This window comes from Harmonia axyridis, chromosome 2, assembly GCF_914767665.1.
Source record: "Harmonia axyridis chromosome 2, icHarAxyr1.1, whole genome shotgun sequence".
NCBI classification, from domain to species: domain Eukaryota; kingdom Metazoa; phylum Arthropoda; class Insecta; order Coleoptera; family Coccinellidae; genus Harmonia; species Harmonia axyridis.
In genome coordinates this window covers 17179224-17199412 of record NC_059502.1, presented here as the reverse complement: position 1 = coordinate 17199412, position 20189 = coordinate 17179224, and the positions used below count along the sequence as shown (strand labels likewise).

The 20189-nt window shown below is 34.1% G+C and overlaps 1 protein-coding gene across 4 annotated transcripts in view; it reads right to left on the bottom strand.

Annotated features, from left to right (window-relative positions):
* Window positions 1-18104, bottom strand: part of LOC123674151 (protein bric-a-brac 1-like) — a 366849-nt gene extending 348745 nt beyond the window's left edge. The window contains exon 1 of one of the 4 annotated variants that reach the window (XM_045609040.1): window positions 17857-18104. The gene's annotated coding sequence lies outside the window, so the exon portion shown is untranslated. Of the gene's footprint in view, window positions 1-17830 lie in introns of all 4 variants that reach the window. The other 3 variants (XM_045609037.1, XM_045609036.1, XM_045609041.1) reach the window with 3 other exon arrangements.
* Window positions 18105-20189: the final 2085 nt, after the last annotated feature.

Genomic DNA, 20189 nt, shown 5'->3' with positions numbered 1-20189 from the left:
GCCGTATATCGGCAATAACACGGCGAATGTTGTCTTCCAAATGGTCAAGGGTTTGTGGCTTATCCGCATAGACCAACGACTTTACATAGCCCCACAGAAAGTAGTCTAGCGCTGTTAAATCACAAGATCTTGGAGGCCAATTCACAGGTCCAAAACGTGAAATTAGGCGGTCACTAAACGTGTCTTTCAATAAATCGATTATGGTACGAGCTGTGTGACATGTTGCGCCGTCTTGTTGGAACCACAGCTCCTGGACATCATGATTGTTCAATTCAGGAATGAAAAAGTTAGTAATCATGGCTCTATATACCGATCACCATTGACTGTAACGTTCTGGCCATCATCGTTTTTGAAGTACGGACCAATGATTCCACCAGCCCATAAAGCGCACCAAACAGTTAGTTTAGTGTAGGAAAATGAAAAGCGCAACTTGAATACTTTATTATTAATATCGATTTGCTTCGAAACAGGAACTAATACGTTATGAACAATTTAACTCAAACTTTATTTTTACCCTCAATGTTGAAAGTGAATGAACAATTGGTGCAATTTTCAATACGAATATTTCGTATTGAAGTACTTTTTAAATCTCGGGAAGGCATTGTTTGTTTATCTCTGGCTGCTAACATTTATACAAAAAAATATAAAAAATGTAACTGTTTAAAACGTATTGCCAATCTCACAGCATATCTGATAAATATGTAGTGGGTTTGAACGTTTATGTTTATCATGATGACAGCACGTTGAATTAGAATGACAGATGAGTGCAATAAAAACTTTATTGCACTAGTGCAATAAAGAACTTCTTCTTCCACTAAATATAGTTCAATAAAGTTTTGCTTTTTGCATGAATGTAGAAAAAAATGATTTCACAGATACAGAATAAGCATTGGAAACGGTTACCAAAATAGTTAATGGTTAAAATTCATTTGGAATTTGGTCAATGGAAATGTGAGAATAGAAATGATGAGATTTTGGATAAGGGCAAATGAATATTTTTGGTTGAGAAGTTGCAGCTTTGTGTTCACAAGAGTGATACCTACGAAAATGTGCAAAATTAAATTGTTTTATGGTGGATGCGATAATTAATAATTTCAGTTACTCTTCAGTCTAACACCAAATCTCTCTAGTTCAGCCACTTCTGATAATTGGCAATCAATTATTACCTACCGTAATTTTTCCTGATATATAATAAAAATTGATATTCCACAGTGAGATAGTAAGTTGAATTTATGTTGAACTTGCCACCTTGTTTTCTATCGATACCCATATTGATTTGATACAATGTGAACATTTGAAATTCAAATAGAATGTCTGTAGTTCCAAAATGCCTGAATGAATATTTGAGATTTCTAACCAGATAGATCAAATGAATTTGGATATAAGCAAGCCAAGATCATTTGTAATGAATGAAACCTATAAGCCACATTACAGAAAATATGTTGCACATCTTCCGGAAGGTTTTCTTAAATATTCAATAATAATATTCAAATGAAGCATCATTGTTGCTGACTATTCAGGTGATTGAATGGATAGCGCAGATAGCGAGAAAGTGAATGACGTTTCAGGTAGAGTTCAAACCATGTTTAATAATTGTATAAACTGCAACATCATCATAAAAATACAAAATAAGATATAATAAGTGTTCCATATGGATCTAGCAATATTCAATAAATGTAAGTTCTTTACCTACTATCTAATCTAGAGTGTACCTATATAGGCTGTCCCTAACTTGGAGGTACAAATAAAAATGGGAGATTCCATGGATAATTTTAAGGAAAAAAAGTTCTATAAATATGGCCCTCATTGTTTTCGAGCTAAAGGGTGTTTATTGTAATCCCACTTCTTTGTGATGATTGTACCTTCTCACCTAATCTTTTTTAATCTACATTTTTGGTAAATAAGTACCAGAACTTATAATTTAGTGATTCATCACAGATTACTCACTGGATCTTCATGATAATTTTGATTTTCCTGAGGATAACTAAAGAATTATTTGAAACTTTTTTCTCGAAATCGGTAGCAGATACGACAAAACTAGAAGAAACCACAAACTCTAGTACTGGACCAAAGTTTTTTTTACATTTTTCTATAGTACCATTGTCGACCAAACAAAAGTTCTGAAGGAAAGAAGCACTGGTACTTTTCACGGCTTGCTTTCAATTATAACACAAGCACGCCATGAAAAGTGACACTTTTCCTCCTTTTGAAATAATGTACCATTAACTGCTTAGACCAGAAAAGTAACTTTTTTCAGGACCAAAAACAGTAGGGGAAAATTCGTTACATTTGGTTGGAACAGCTCGGCGTAGTGTATAATAAGTTGTTAAAACCGACTGAAATAATCACAGGCGATTGTTATCGAACGCGCAACTAATGCGTTTGAAAGACAAACGGCGCAATACAACGAGAGACATGATAAAGTGATTTTACAGCATGACAATGCTCGACCCCATGTTGCAAAAGTAGTCCTATCCTACCCGACGTATTCTCCAGACGTTGCTCCCTCGGACTGTCACTTGTTTCGATCAATAGCACACGGCCTGACTGACCAGCAATTTCGGTTTTATGGAGAAGTGGAAAATTGGATCGATTCGTGGATCACTTTGAAAGATGACCAGTTTTTTCAACGCGAAATTCGTACGCTGCCCGAAAAATGGAAGAAAGTAGTGGCCACCGATGGACAATACTTTGAATCATAAATGTATAGGGTGTTTTTTTTTTCGAGGTATATAACTTCAAGTTGGCATTACTGTTCAAGATGGCGACCGATTTAACAGGTGTCAAGTGATTTATTCTCAGTTTGGTTTGGCAATTCATCATGAATAGACTCACGCCTGAACAACGCTTGCAAATAGTGCAATTTTATTTCGAAAATAATGGTTCTGTGCGGAATACGTATCGCGCACTACGTCCATTTTATTTTGTTTAGCGATGAAGCGCACTTCTGATTGAATGGCTACGTCAACAAACAAAACTGCCGCATTTGGAGTGAAGCTAATCCTCAAGTGTATGTCGAAACACCGTTACATCCAGAAAAACTGACTGTTTGGTGCGCTTTATGGGCTGGTGGAAGCATTGGTCCGTACTTCTTCAAAAACGATGATGGCCAGAACGTTACAGTCGATGGTGATCAGTATAGAGCCATGATTACTAACTTTTTCATTCCTGAATTGAACAACCATGATGTCCAGGAGCTGTGGTTCTAACAAGACGGCACAACATGTCACACAGCTCGTACCATAATCGATTTATTGAAAGAGACGTTTAGTGACCGCCTAATTTCACGTTTTGGACCAGTAAATTGGCCTCCAAGATCTTGTGATTTAACACCGCTAGACTACTTTCTGTGGGGCTATGTAAAGTCATTGGTCCATGTGGATAAGCCACAAAGCCTTGACCATTTGGAAGACAACATTCGCCGTGTTATTGCCGATATACAGCCACAAATGTTGGAAAAAGTCATCGAAAATTGGACGTCCTGATTGGACTAGATCCGAACCAGCCGTGGTGGTCATATGCCAGAAATCATATTCAAAATGTAATGCCACAAGATTATCTTGCGGATAAATAAAATTCATGTCAATCGAATAATCCATCGTTGTTTTATTGCAATTTAAAGTTCTATAGCTTCAAAAAAAAACACCCTTTATAACCAGTTTTTGACAATATAGCCTCGGAATTTCGGGAAAATAACGGCGGAAGCAAAGTTGTACGCCCATGTAGAATACTGAATTAACGTTTAACGTCTTTTGTGAACTGAATTTGTTCGGAGAAAAAAGGCATTCTCAAAAGATTAAAAAAAAACAAATTTTTCCGAAAAAATCTCCTGGATTTTCTTTTTAAATTGAATAATAACCACAAACCAATAAGAAACTTCCATACAAGTCTAGACATTAATTAGGAACCAAAATCGTTCCTACCCACCAAGTCAAAACAAATAAATACTCCCCAATGCTACGGCTCTGACATTCCGAATGATACTCGAGACTCGGCTATCCATCAACCGTCAATTATTTATTTATAACAATTTCATTTGTTTCTCTGTTTCAATTCAAAGATATTCATTAGGGAATTACGAATGATTCGCAAATTATCCGCCATGGCTTTTCATACTCCGATAATGGGCTGTAATTATGGGAACTGAATAAACTGAATCGGGTATTTCGTGAAATTCTTATAAAATGTAAATGCACTTCCATCTGTGGTCATTTTTTTCGGGCGTTGATTATAGAGGAACTGTTTCCCCCCCCCCCCCCCCCCCGATACATCGATCGGGATAATCGATACAATGATATCTTAAATGGAGACGTGCACGCCTATCTCGAATGTATCTCTACAAATAATATCTCGAGAGCCTGGGAGCTCACCCAGGAGCATCGGAATGGGTAGAGTTCTCGACGTGAAAGGGTACACATTGAGATCCTAATTTACCTTCTAATAGCTTCGATGTTCTTAGAGATAATATTATGTCTACATATACAGGGTGTTTGTGAATAAATTTGACAAACTTCAGGAGATGGTTACGCATGAAAAAATAATTACTGTTTGCTGAATGAATTTTCTACTCGAATGTTACGTATTCCGAGATAAGAGGTGTTGAAGTTTTTCTTGAAAACTTACTATTTTTGTTATTTCTCTAAGTTTGTTGAGAGGAGAAATGATACGCCACTGAGAAATTCCAAACTAACATTCGTGACAAAAAATCTTTCGAATGGGTCACCGTTTTTATCCAATATTTTTTCAATAGATGGTTTTAGTCATCTGTATCTCGCGTTGTGTGAGTCCCATCGGGTACCACTAGATGGCATTAGAAGGATAACATTTTGAACTACAAAAACTTTTCTGACAGTTTTGTGATAAGTTAACTCAGTTTAGTTCGAGCGCGCGTCAAAAATGGACACTAGCCAAGTAATCTTTATTCATGCTTTACAATTGAAAAACAATGTTTGCACTCGTCAATATAAAATATAGGGTAAATCTTCATATTTATAAATATATATATACTATATACACACATATAACACAATTAAATATAACAATATAACAATTCAAGGAATGAATATATCAACTAACACATCAGAGACAAACTGGGCAAAAAACAAAAATTTCTCACAGGTATTGGTTTAGATCACAATTTAAAAACTCATCAATGTCGTAAAATGCACCTTTCATTAAAATATTCTTTACAGCATTTTTGAAAATATTTAAGGACATAACTTTATAATAAGATGGAATTTTGTTATATAACTTGATGGACATATAAAACGGCCCCTTTTGGGATGAAGTCAGTCTACAAAAATCTTGTTTCAAAAGATTTCTACCTCTGGTACTATACTCATGGGTGCTTCCAACTCTAATGTAATCATTCTTGTTTTTATGAGCGTGAAGTAATGACTCTAAAATATAGATACAAGGAAAGGTCAAGATCTTGTGCGCAATAAATGTTGATTTACAATCTTCCCTGTATTTCAAAAGTCAATACCCTTTATTTCACAGTTTTCCTTCGATAAAGGCGAAAATGCAAGCCAGGCAGCTGAAAATCTAAGTAGTGGTTATGGTACTCTAAAAGCCAATCAATTTTGGTTTCGTCACTTCCGTTCCGGTAATTTCGATGTCAAAGATGCACCACGCACTGGAAGGCCAAATGTCGAACTTGTCGATGAAATCATGGACATTGTCAAATCCGACCTTGATGTAAGAATTATTTCGATTGCCCAAGAGCTAAAGATTCCCCAAAAAACTGTTTGGAAGCATTTACAATAAGCAAGAAGAAGCTCGATCTATGGTTACCACATGAGTCAACGCAAAAAAACCATCATGGACCGAATTTATATTTGCGAATTGCTGCTGAATCGCATCAAAATCGACCCATTTTTGAAGAGGTTGGTGACGGGTGATGAAAAGTGGATCGCTTACGACAACGTCAAGTGAAAACGGTCGTGCTCGAAAAGCGGTGAGCTGTAAAGTGATTACCCTCTGTTCCCGTCCATGACGAACAATTTTTCTGGTGAAAAGTTCGCTTCAACAGAGGCTTGTGAAAATGACTGTCCAATTTTTTGTCAATAGGGACGAGGGCTTCTATGAGGTAGGCATAATGGTATTACCTTCATATAAAAATAATGTTGTAATATTTGCAGTGATTTTTTGAGCTTAAAGATATTCTACGATTTGAACCGTTTTCATAGTGATTTATTACAGCTTTGAAATATTCTACTAATTCAACCGTTGTGTGAAATTCACAGTACTTCATTAGATCTTTAGAGCTTTGAGATATTCAACGAGTCGAAAGTTTGCGAGATAATTTGTATAGATTTATTTGAGCTTGAAGATATTTTACGCATTCAACCGTTGTGAAATCCACAGTGCTTTATTAAAGATTTGAGATATTCTACGAATGGCTGGTTGTGTGAAATTTAGTGCTTTATTAGATTGAAAAAGCTTCGAAATATTTTACTTATACTAATCCTACGGTTGTTTGAAATTTGCATTGCTTTATTAGAGGTTTGAGACATTTTACGAATTAATACTATTGTTCATAATTTGCAGTGATTTATTTGAGCTTGAAGATATTCTACAAATTGAACCGTTGTCTTAAATTCATAGTGATTTATTACAGCTTTGAGATATTCTACTAATTTAAACGTTGTGTGAAATCAACAGTACAATCCATTAGATCTTTAGAGCTTTGAGATATTCAGAGAGTCGAACGTTTGCGAGACAATTTGCAGTGATTTATTTGAGCTTGAAGATATTTTACGCATTCAACCGTTGTGTGAAATTCACAGTGCTTTATTGAAGATTTGAGATATTCTACGAAGGGCTGGTCGAGGGCTGGTTGTGTGAAATTTAGTGCTCAGTAGAACAAAGAGCTTTGAAATATTCTACTGATCGGACAATTTGTAGTGCTTTATTAGATCATGAAACATTTAACGCATTAAAACTATTGCAAAATTTGCAGTGATTTATTAAAGCTTGAAGATATTCTTGGCTTTGAACTGTTGTGTGAAATTCAGTGCTTTAATATAGCTTCATTAGATCTTTGAGATATTTCACGAATTGAAACTATTGTTTAAAATTTGAAGTGATTTATTTGGGCATGAAGATATTCTACGAATTGAACCGTTGTATAAAATCCGAAGTGCTTTATTACAGCTTTGAGATATTCTACGAATGACTGGTTGTGTGAAATTCAATGCTTCATTAGATCAAAAGAGCTTTGAAATATTCTACTGATCGAACAATTTGCAGTGCTTTATTAGAGCATGAAACATTTTACGCATTAAAACTATTGCAAAATTTGCAGGGATTTACTTAGGCTTGAAGATATTCTTGGCATTGAACTGTTGTGTGGAATTCAGTGCTTTGATAACGCTTCATTAGATCTTTGAGATATTTTACGAATTGAAACTTTTATTTAAAATTTGCAGTGATTTATTTGAGCTTGAAGATACTCTACGAATTGAACCGTTGTATAAAATCCGAAGGGTTTTATTACAGCTTTGAGATATTCTACGAATGTTTGGTTGTGTGAAATTTAATGCTTCATCAGATCAAAAGAGCTTTAAAATATTCTACTGATCGAACAATTTGCAGTGCATGAAGTATTTTACGCATTAAAACTATTGCAAAATTTGCAGGGATTTATTCAAGCTTAAAGTTATTCTTGGCATTGAACTGTTGTGTGAAATTCATTGCTTCAATAACGCTTCATTAGATCTTTGAGATATTTTACGAATTGAAACTATTATCTATAATTTGCAGTGATTTATTTGAGCTTAAAGATATTCTACGAATTGAACCGTTGTATAAAATCCGAAGGGCTGGTTGTGTGAAATTTAATGCTTCATTAGATCAAAAGAGCTTTGAAATATTTTACTGATCGAACAATTTGCAGTGCTTCATTAGAGCATGAAACATTTTACGCATTAAAACTATTGCAAAATTTGCAGGGATTTATTTAAGCTTGAAGATATTCTTGACATTGAACTGTTGTGTGAAATTCAGTGCTTTGATAACGGCTTCATTAGATCTTTGAGATATTTTACGAATTGAAACTATTGTTTAAAATTTGAAGTGATTTATTTGGGCATGAAGATATTCTTCGAATTGAACCGTTGTATAAAATCCGAAGTGCTTTATTACAGCTTTGAGATATTCTACGAATGGCTGGTTGTGTGAAATTCAATGCTTCATTAGATCAAAAGAGCTTTGAGATATTCTACGAATCGAACGGTTGTGTGAAATTTGAAGTGATTCATTTGAACTTGACTATTCGCAGTGTTTTATTACAGTTTTGAGATATTCTATGAATAGCTGGTTGTGTGAAACTTACAGTGCTTGATTAGATCAAAAGATTTTTAAGATATTCTACGGAGCGAACGGTTGCGTGAAATTTGCTGTGCTTTATAAGAGCTTTGGGATATTTTAAAAACTATTGTGTAAAATTCGCAGTGCTTCATTAAAGCTCTGAGCAGCACGAATTCGAACCGTTGTCTGAAATTCGCCGTCCGAAACCTCGTTAGTAGCCCAGTGTGAATACTGAATAGACAAATATTGAATATTACTACAACCAACCCTCTTAGACCAATGTGCAAACGGGGAGACAATTCATAATTAAAAGTTGATATTTCACAAGTCCTCCCTCTAGCAACGAATCCAAAATCGAATGACTCGCAACAGGAGGCCAATGCTAATAATATTAAATACCTTTCAATACCTCCAGCCCTTTCGACCGAATCTCATTATCGCAGAACAGCAGGAGGGTGTTACGATGGCAAGTACGAAGTCGCCCGTTGGAAAACCGCGATTTCGAATCTATTGTCCAAGTAACGCTCTTGAACGATTTCAATTGCACTTTTATATACAATTAAATTTCCATTTGGCGCACTCTGCGGAGAGCCCGGGCGGGTTCCCAACACGCCCTAGATGGTGATGGTACTCGATTTTCGGTTGTAGGTATAATTGCTCAAATAAATAATCGGAATGGTCGGTGTGTTCGAATCCGCAAGATGAGGGTGTGGGCCGTTTTACCCGACTGTGTAATTACGCTGGGTGCGTTCTGGGGGCGGTGGGGGATTATTGCGCCCTTGCATATTACTGGTTTTGTTGGAGGATGTTTCGTGATGGGTTGGCGTTGAGGAACGGGTAGAATAGCGGGTGATAACTGAAAAATATCGTGTTTTTCAAGGACTTTTTATATTGTTATAGTTTCTAACTGTTGGTTAAGAGGGAACACCACCACGTGGCTGCTCAGTTCAAAACGAAATTAGAAATATTTCTTATTACCGGTTTTTATGAGGTTTTCACATAATTTCCTTGAACAATGTTTTACATGGAAGAAAGTAAATATTTTCAATTCGTGAATGAAAAAATATTCTGTTATTTTTCGTTTTTCGCAAAAAAAATTGATAATATGTACTTTGTATAAAACACTGATATATTTTTAATATATTCTTGAAAAGAAACCTACCATAAATCATTACGGAAGAGGTAAAATTATAATTTCGTGCAAGTCGTCGTACAGTGCTACCCTCTACTTATTCGCTTCGAAAAAAAAGAAGTGAATGTACAACTTCGTACACCGTACTATGTTTGATCATTGCAGGTAGCGAAGTTTGACTGATACGCGAAAAACCACGTAGCGGTTATCCCTCTTAAGATTTAACTTAGGACTTAACGATCTTGAGTGTATCGAATGTCCCAAATTCGTTATTTAGTGGGTAATCTCTAGAAAAAAACTATTGGCACATTTTCGTGCTCTAGTTTGGAGAGAAGTGATTCGGTGAAAAACGCAACTCATAAATTCAACTGTTCAAGATATAAGAGAAAACTGGCAAATTGCGTCAAATGAAAAATTCTTATAACTTCTTCATTATGGGTCCTATAAACATGAAACAAAAACATTCTACGGTCACTTTTTTCAGTAGAATGCAATGGTGTAATAATTTGTTTTTTATCGCAATTAGTTTTGAAGTTGTAATACAAACTTGTGTTTCTTCAAATGATAACCATACAAATTTCTATAACAAATGAATTCTTTTTTTCTACAAAAATATATAACATGATATGTAAATTATTCATCAAACTATGAAAAAGTATCAGTTTCAAACGACAAATCAACCAAGCGCCTATCTATGATAATTTGTGAACTCGGTTTCAACACCATTTGATTCGTTCAACATTTTCAAATCAAATGTTGTTAAATGTGACCAAAGGGAAAAAATTAAGGATGTTGAATCCGGAGAACTCGACTGCCACTGAATATTTTTAATTTTCTGTAAGTTACCATATAAAAAATCCTATGATTTTATAAACAATTCATATCATGTTATATACTTTTGAAAAGGAAAAAAGAAGCGATTTCATTTGTCACAGAAATTTTTATGGTTTACATTCAAAACACAAGTTTGTCTTATAACTTCAATAACTAATTGCACTAAAAAACAAATAATTATATATATATATATATATATATATATAATTACCAATAGATTCTACTGAAAGAATGTTTTTGTTTCATGTTTATAACTCCAGTAATAAAGAAATAATGAGAACTTTTCATTTCACGCCATTTTTCAATTTTCTGCTATAGCTTGAAAACAGTTGTACTTCAGGTTGTGGTTTCCATCAAATTAAATTTCTCAGAAATCAATCTCTAGAATGACTCATTCATTTTTTTAGCTCAAAAGGATTCTGAGATCTCCCCACTAGACATCGAATTTGAGGCACCCGATACAACATCATTATTTTCCTAAAAACTGCGCAAAGTACTAGGTACTTTTCTGCACGCTATTATAGGATTTACACATTGGTTTAATACGTAGAATATCTAATAGCTCTAATAAAGCACTGCAAATTTTACACATTGGTTCAATTCGTAGAATATCTCAAAGGTCTAATGAAGCTCTGGAAATGTTACACAATCGTGCCTTATTTTGTCCTATCTCATAAAATATCCGAAATCATCAGAAAGAACAAAAGTTATTTCTCCTGGTAATCTCTATGTAGGTAACAATTGTTCCAAAATGGTGGATGCATTCTTGTGATTCTCCAGTCCCCTCTTCGCCTAACCTCAATAGCGGTCGGTTAGACAAAAATTCCTAATAACAATTTCTGGTCTTGTCATGAGAAAAAACAAGAAATTTAAAAAATGTTGTCTGTTTTTACATATTGTCTTCTCTGAAAAAATTTCAATAATAGTCGGTGATAACGTAGATGGAACTTTTTACTGAGTTGCTAGCAAACAACTGATAGTTTTTCGATCTTTATTTGAAAATTCTGAGAATATATTTGATTTGACTTCATAAGAAGTCATACATATGTGCCTTAATTCATGACTTCCAGTTCGAAAATATGTTAAGTTTGATATTCTTCAAAATCTAGTTTGCAATTTCAGTTTCAACAGAATCGTCATTTATTATTTTCAATTTATATTTTTGTGAATCTTTATCACAAAAAATATGTTCAATGAATTACCTTCCTTTTGTATTTTCTCATAGAATACCTGTTTTTTATAGATTGTCAGATTGCATGGAATAAATGAACCCAAGTTTGTTCGATGTTTCATATTCTCAAACCTTGTTTGTTTTATTTTATTTTTAATGAATTGCAGGGGCTTTGGAAAAGCCTACTCACTTCGAAATGAATGGATTTATTTGAATAATGTTCTGAAAGTGAATACTAGAAGAACGTGAAGAACGTAGTTAATTACTAAATGTTTGATAGTCATTGAGAACTCTACTGGGTGTTCAAAATGAGACAAATCACCAATGACTTATTCAAACGTTAATATCAGGTTCATTTCAAATGACACAACCTTAATTTATTTTTTATTTGGTAGAGAACTTCTTGAAGATAATGAAATTCGGTACCTAATAGCGATTTGGAATAAGCCCGGTATTAACGTTGGGATAACTCATCAATGAATTTTTCCATTATGAACACCCTGTAGAGTTCTCAATGATTATCAAAAAGCCAGTGCTTACCCTCCAATACCCTTCATTTCATAAAAAATTGTAATATTACAAAAACGGTATGTTTCGAGTATATGAAATTAAGATTCATTCATTCCGTGCAATCTGAAAATTCAATAAAAACACAGGGTGTTCCATAAGGAAAAACATATGTATGGTAATTTAAATACACTTTTGCGGTAGTCCCTCTCATGCAGTCTAATGATACTGTGACGAAAAACAATTCGGAAATTTCAACGAAGATAAAATGCTTAATCTTTAGATCAATCTGAGCCACTTCCGCCCTCTACGCCACTGCGAGGCGAATCACGATCGAATCCGATCACAGGTTAGGGTCCCACGTAAGGAGACGTGCACGTCGATCTTGTTGGGTGGGCCCATCCGATCATCGCTGATCTGAATGATATTCGCCGATGATTGACGTCGAGAGATGAAGGGGAAGGGGAAGCCACCGTGGTTTTTCCATAGGCGATTGAGTCGCGCCACCCCCTCAGGTTTTCTTCGATAATTCGGTTTCCTGTCTCCCACAGCCAACAGGTTTTCGCAACCGAAGGGGGGCGATAAGCGACAAATTAAGATCCATGGGTGAAGACGCCACCGATGATTCGCTCGACGTCAGATCTATATTGCAATTTTGACTTTTTGATTTCGCGATGGCGACGCCGGTACAGGGCCGGATTTCGCTGAGAGGGTTAGGATTGACGCGGGAAGAAATAAGAATTGAGAATTCGTATTTTAGTGCAACCAACAATAATTCAATAAATAAATAAATAAGTTTATTGAAGCAGAAAAATATAACGAAAATAGTTTCTGAAATATAATTAATCTGTAAGGTTCAATTATTTCCATCTTTCAGAACATATTTCTATCTATCGAACAAAAAATACAAATATTGAATTTTCATTTATTAACGACTTTCTATACAGAATGAATAAGTCTCGGGCCTAGCCAGTAAAACACATTTTCTTGGAATTATTCAACTTTATTCGTCAACATAGTAACCTTCAAGAGTCTTATTGTACTCCCACGCTTCTCTGAATTTGCAATACCGTATTTGTAGAAAGATTCATTTTTGTTTTTTAAACAGGCTTCAACTTCAGCAATCACTTTTTCAATTGAGATAAATTTCTTTTCCTTGAGCTTTGAGTTCTGCAAAAAGCCAGTAGTGACTGAGAGTCAGATATAGAGAATAAGCAAGACGGTCAAGCTTCCCATTCAATTTGGCCATGGATTTCATCGATATGTATCAAGAACTCACTCGATCCAATAACGTTATGTATCATTCACTGTTGATGGTTTTACCTTTGCATCTATCAAAATAAACAAGCCATAACTTTGCCACCTAATGTTTGAGATTTTGGTCGATTTGGACGGCTTTTACAGACTGGTTTTCACTCAGATGATGCTCTCTTTAATTCAGCATTGTAGTAATGAATCCACTGTCAAAAATTGACGCAAAAACCCTGTTTATTCAGCTTAAACAACTCTAAACAGCGTTGAGAAGCGACCACGTCTTGTTGCTATTGATCAGCGTCCATCAAGAGTGCGTTTCATTTTATAATCATTTTGTTGTTCATGAAAATAACAACATGATGAAATAACAGCTTTACTGCCTGAAATGATGAAAAATACATTGCTGTTTTTCCCCAGATTTTTATGATGTTTTTTGAGTTTTTAAGAAGATCCATCAGCAGTCCCTGAGAAGCATGAAGCTTATACGAGTAAGAAGAACCTGTTTTGTTCTGTGTATAGTCTTCTAAGCACAAATTTGAAGTCAAATTTTCCTAGTCTGTGACATGTCATGATATCATAATATGACTTGATACTTTTAAACGTGTCATTTATCACTTTGTCTTGATTAAACAAAAAAGCATAACACCTACAAACCAAAGGCAAAGCTAACGTAGAAGTTTAGACTTCTCCTCTTTCGATATATGGCATTATACACGTTGTAAATAAATATGTAGAAGCGAAAAAAAATTATGATGTATTTCCTTGTAGAAAAAAGAATGGGTCTTTTATAAATTCTTGTTGAGCAGTCCCTGCTAAGTTGAAGCCCTAAAGATGGAGCAAAAATGCAATTTTGAGCCACCCCTAAAACTTGATTCGCAAAAAAACTTTTTTCGTCATTTATATTGCTTATAACATTAGATAACTTGATTCAATCTGGACAAATAAGGTCTCTTGTAATTTCTTTTCAAAATTCAGGGTTTTTGAGAAAAAAAAATTGATCATCGGTGATCAGTGATCGTAACCATCGAGATCGCCCTCAGCTCAAAATTAAAATATTAGAGACACTTGGTCAAAATGATAACTGGTCGTCTTCTCGGAAACTACAAGAACAAATCAGACGAACTTGGTACAAAAATTGGTAGATAAATCACTTTGATCAAGCTCAAGAAAACGATCTATAGAATTTGAAGCCTAAATTTTCAAGGAATCAAATTGAAATATTATTTGATGGCACATCCACATAAAATTATTGAGTTATGAAGTTTCGAATGTTTTATTCAGATTTCGGAATGAATTATATTCATTAAGGAGGGAATAAAAGATTTCCAAAGAATTGTGGAAAATAATATACCAAAATAAAAATGAGACTTGAATACGATCCTAATACGGCTCTGCCCTCGTGGTGCGCGTCACTTTCTATTTCATCCGAATATGCACAAAATAAAACTTTCATATGTCGCTTCATTTGACTTATTCGAATTTGATGCTATTTCGAGGAACATTTCAATCCTGATACTTTATGTAAGATCGAAAATGATACAACGGTCCTATAAACGAAAAACCTCATCTCAATCAGAAAAAAATTTAATCCCAGTCCGAGGAGGGGGAAATCGAAATGAAATAAAAAATTTCAAGCATGTGTAAATTGGAAAATTGATGTAGATATCGCTACGAAGATTGGCAGGAAAATAATGTGGGAATATGTGCTTTATGATGAATTCCTATTTATGGAACACGTGTTAGAGTATTATTCATTATTCAAATGTATATTATATCGCAGATTGTCAATGAAATCGATATACTCGTTGTGGCAAAAGTCAGATGCTTATTACTTATTTCGATTCGATTTGACCTACTCTGTCATGCGATTTTAAACCTTTGGGCCTCACAGTTTGGCTTTTTCTTAAGATAATATCAAAATATTCCGAAAACGGTACATTGTACCGTGTTTTACCAGGAGTACCTTTATGGTTTAAAAATAAATGATATTCAAGTCAACTCAAAGTTTCGATTAATAAGTCTAACCTAAAAAGAGTTATCTTCAAAAATACTTAGTATAAACCGTATAAGTAGCGCCTTCAATGAGATTCAGATATTAAAACAAATTCATGGGATGCATCAGCTTCCAAAACATATTCGTATAAAATTTCATTACAATGTTGCCAGTAGTTTCGGCAAAATCGTAAAAAATGTGTAAATTTTTTCCTCTTCAACGCCCTTCATCTCGAATACGGAGGCGTTACGAAAATGTTTTATTAAGCAAACTCCAATTACTTCTCAGGTTACTACCTATCCTAAAAACGGTGTCAACTGTTTGTTGAAAACCCTGTATATTACAGTCAAATTACTCCATGCTGAAAGCTACGCACAATATACAAAAAAAGATGTTGATATGACAGAATATTCTGTATTACGTCCTTTTTCGAAACGCCAAAATAAATATTCAATTGACAAAGGTTGTAGACAAGTAGTGGAAATACATCAATCTGGCAAAATTCCGCAAACTTTTGCAAATTTTTTAAAGTTGTCTAATACACAAGACATTGTTTTCGTCGGTCATCTGCAACAATTTTGGACAATGCTGGGCAGATTAAATTGCTTCAAAGAAGCATGGGGGATGGTAATCATCAATTGTTTTGTTTGTAATAGTTTGTGAAGGCTTCATAATACACTAGAATTAAATATAAAAAGATTATGAATTCTTCATACTAATATCCGTATTCACACACCTCATACACTCATATATTAACAATGCAGGTGCATGAAATCAAAACTCCAGGTTCTACCTACACAACTGCAGGTGGATGCAAAACAAATTAAGAGGTAGGACGTTCATTTTCGAGATGGCGCTTCAGACAGTCTTTCAAGAACTGTAGGAATGTTATCACAATAATTAGGGGACCGACAGGTAATTTCCATGATTGGAAGTAATTTCAGTAGACGAGTAGAATATATTGTAATATCTCTAATGGGGATTTTTCGTCAATTTGAGTTATTACTACAAATGCAAATTTCAAATTTAATTGTTAAGGCTTTCATTCAACATTTTTTCAAATTATTTGCAGAAATTTTTCGAATTTAGGTTTCAAAAAGAGTCAATTTTCTTCATTACGACTGCACAAGGTGACAACAGCGCCCAATTGAATAACATGTTAATCAATCGAATGAAAAATACTCGGAAAAATATTATATGATAATTGGAGTTATTTTTTTTTGAGTTTATATTGATATTTTATTTATAAATATTTGAGAGACTATATTTTCTGTATCAATACAATCATATCAGTAACAAAACATGAAATGAAATTAGGAAAAGCACAACTTGTAACTTTTATGGACACTGTCCATCTTAATTTGAGTTATGTTGAATCTCAAGTGTCAAAATAAAATATTGAGAAATTCGTTAAATAAAACAAGATTTTTTTGGGGAATGAGGTAACTCAGGTAACTATTATTTGACGGATTACTGAATCGTTCAAAAAACAAGAAATAAAAAAAAATTCTTATAGATTTTGTCCAACTAGGACCTAGTACCTACAAGCATGACATAATAGAAGTTCTACCTCACTGGCGCCAATTGTTATCGTCATTAGTCAGAGGCAAGTCATAGTCGCAGAGCACAATTTTACTTCTACAATAATTTATTCATACTGGAGAGGAAGAATGATCCCAGAAACATTTTTTGGCGAATTATTAATGAATTAATTACGAACTGAAAAATCATCAATTTAAATTTAAACACCATACAAATATACTTGTGTCATTGACATCAGTTCTACAAATATTCACCTGAAACCAAAAAATACCCGCGAATATAAAGAGCCTTTTCAGATTTTTTTTTTCAATCAACTAAGCTTCAACATACTCTTAACAATTTGAGCATACCTAGTCCGAAAAGTTCTTATTTGAAGGGTGTCATTCATAAATTACGATAATTTTACTTATATTTTCGTAATAGTTTCTCAAGGCTAGTAAACAAATATCATAGCCCAATAGAAATAATTAATTAATAGTGAAAATTATCATTTATAACCATAACGAATAATGGCGCCAAACCAGTTTCAGGAATTCATGACTGTCAAGAGTAATATATATGTATATATTTGGGTAATTTCTTGTTGGCAACATAACCTATAAGTTGAAATATATATTCACGAAAGGAAAAAAGGTTATCTATATCACATAGCAATGATCAGAGATTATATGAAGTGGTAAGTGATATATTCTCACAACCGGAAATATAGTTGTTCTCCTTTATACAACAAATAAAAATCTAATAGATATTTACTTCTCTGAATCGAAAAGACTTAGGTAGGTATACGAAAAACACCAAAATAAGCCAAAAGATCAAAACGAACTGAAAGGAATCTTATTTTGAACAATGTTCAATTCAGTCTTTCAGTCAATCATCAGACAAGTGTACTTGGGACCATTTGTATCCTACGCCACTGTCGCATTAATTCAACAAAACAATGGAACAATCTAACCTCACTGTACATATCATACAATTCAAATGAAGACTCTGGTAGATTCTTCCCTAAAAAGCTCTTATAATATAACCAGAAATATCAGATATGAAAAACATAACCTATAAGAAAAAACAATAAAAACCAACTCAATACCTGAGGAAAAACTGAGAGGCGCTCACCTGGATAAAAAAAACTAATTTCTAATAAACAATGCACTCAAACTCAACTGAAAAAAAACTGAAACTTAAAACCAAAACTCAAAAAACAGATACAACTATCTGTTGCTTCAACTCTGGACCATCAAACAGGTGGGTAGGAGAGGACGCGTCGTGGCGCGGACAACGTCGCAAATATCGGCGCTGTCGTCGCGGCGCCTCCACAAGACGCCATCTTACCTCTCTTAAATACCAATAAAATTCTGAAAGCTTTGGTGAGGAAATTACCAATTGTCATCATAGGTTACCTATTTGGATAAAAGTACCACGTGGTATTTGACAGTTCTGCGATAATGCTTTGTTTTGTTATTATTCGGTTCCGGTACGATTGCTACTATTGCTAGGTGAAGAGGCTTCTAATTGCGGTGTTGCCGGTATTGCATGTTTGAAATTCTTGATATTGATAAATTGATGCTAATGCATTCGAGATAACTGATTAACATTTCAAATAGATGGTGCACCTTTTGATTATTCTTGATTCATATAGTTTTAATGAATTCTCACAACTTTCTGTATGTTTTTTCTATAAGCTCTTCTATATCATTTTTCATAGGTAATTTTTTTGTAAATGGCAGAAAAACCAGATGAAATTGTGGAAAACACTTAACAATATAATTATCATTTACGCATGATATAGAAAAAACGAAATTGAACATCATTCTCATTTTTCCGTGTCATATAAGTTCCAACATTCAGTAAAAATATTACAATATTCATAAAATATCTTCAACTTGGCAACGTCGAAATATTTAAAAATGAGTTTGATGCTGCTCTCTGTAGAGTAGTAGGCGTAGCGGACTATGCTTGCTATAGATTCCTCCTCGGCATCATACAAGCGCTTGTAATATGTGTTGCGGATGACAATATCTTCAAGGGGAATTAAATAGCAACGATCAAAGAGGCAGAGATTACTTGGACTGATATTATTAACACATAACAGTTATTTCGATGAATCTATTTGAAATTGAAATTCCAATTAACGAACGAGTAATAACTATAACATATAATATATAATTAAATAAATAAATTATATAATTAAATAATATAATTTTTTAAGTTTGAGTTTATAGGTATTTGTACCTCTACTCTTGTTGAAACAATAATAATAATAATAATAATAACATTCAGTCTGATTCTGATTATTTAATGAGACTGAATGTCCCCGACTTTTTTAGGCAAAAGTCGGGGACATTCAGTCTCATTAAATAATCAGAATCAGAAAGTCAAAATTTAATATTATATTGGTGGTATTTGAACCCATGAATATATTATTCGTTATTTTTTTAACGGTAATTAAGAGCACAATTAATTTAAAATTATTTTTGTATTCACAGGGTGTTCGAAATCGAAGATATAGACCAACATTACACTTTTTCATTGTAACACCCGGTATATGAATTCAAAAATACAAGCACCATAAAAATGGCGGAAAATTAAAATGAGGTGTTCATTTAATTGGTAATTAATGGAAAAACCAATTACGCTGTCTATACAGAAATAGTTATTTTCCTAACAATTGAGGAAAGTGATACTTTTTCGCAAGAGACTGCAGACAAGCTGTCGAGTACGAAAAAGGCACTTTCTACATGAGTTAGGAACAAAATGTTTCCTTCTAGCGTAAATGAATCACTTTCATGGAGAGTTTTCGTTTTGATACCGACTGACGTTTTAAGAATTCATATTTTTGTGCGCTCAGCCGCATAGAGAAACGTTTGAATTTTATGATTGGCGCATAGAGACATGTCAAAATTTTATGATTGATGAAAATTTTCAATATTTGCGTGCGAAAATAGTAATTTACGTAACAAGTCCGGAAAATAGGGTTTTTTTGGACGAATAGACAAAATTCCAGGACGAGCGTAAGCGAGTCCTGGAAGTCTGTGAGTCCAAAAAAACCATTTTCGGGCATGTTGCATACAATATTTTTTCGGCAACCATGTAAAATAACACTATCGCTGCTGCTTTCCATATTTTATTGCGATTGCGATAAAAAACATGCACATTTTTGTGACAACTACTTTTATATGAACTGTCAGCCGTTATCTCGGTTGCTATGGTAATGATCAACTGCATTCATTAAAAATATACCTACCAAGATTTTCATATTCACAATGACACGAACGACGTGATTCTTTTCCGGCCTAGTCCGGGAAGTACGTACTTTCCGGACTAGGCCGGAAAATGCTACTTTCTCAGAGAAAAAGCGTCCGGGAAGTGAGCACTTCCCGGACGGTTGCCGAAAAAAACTCTTGCTATTCGTGTGGAAAATAATACTTTCGAAACGCTAATAGGAAAAT